Genomic DNA, 849 nt, shown 5'->3' on the forward strand with positions numbered 1-849 from the left:
TGTTATTGTTATTGTTAGTGTTATTGTTATTATTATTTTATTATTATTGTTATTATTGTTATAATTGTTATTGTTATTGTTATTATTGTTATTATTGTTACTATAATTGTTATTATTATTGCTATTATTATTGTTATTATTGTTATCCTTATTGTTATTATTGTTATTATAGTTAATATTGTTATTGTTATTGTTAGTGTTATTGTTATTATTATTGTTATTATTGTTATTATTGTTATTATTATTGTTATTTTTATTTTTATTGTTATTCTTATTTTTATTGTTATTATTATTGTTATTATTATTTTATTATTATTGTTATTATTATTATCATAAAGATTATTATTATTATTATTATTAATATTATTATTATTATTATTATTATTGTTATTGTTATTGTTATTGTTATTGTTATTATTATTAATGTTATTGTTATCGTTATTTTTATTATTATTATTGTTATTATTATTGTTATCGTTCTTATCATTATCATAAATATTATTATTAATATTATTGTTATTATTAATATTATTATTATTATTATTATTGTTATTGTTAGTGTTATTGTTATTATTGTTGTTATTGTCATTATTGTTGTTATAGTTATTATTGTTATTATTGTTATTATTGGTATTATATTTATTGTTATTGTCTTTGTAATTATTATTGTTATTGTTATTATTGTTATTGTTATTGCTATTGTTATTGTTATTGTTATTGTTATTATTATTGTTATTATTGTTATTATTGTTATTATTGTTATTATTGTTGTTATTGTTATTGTTATTGTTATTGTTATTATTGTTATTATTGTTACTATAATTGTTATTATTATTGCTATTATTAATG

Source organism: Vespa crabro, chromosome 4 (genome assembly GCF_910589235.1).
Source record: "Vespa crabro chromosome 4, iyVesCrab1.2, whole genome shotgun sequence".
NCBI classification, from domain to species: Eukaryota; Metazoa; Arthropoda; class Insecta; order Hymenoptera; family Vespidae; genus Vespa; species Vespa crabro.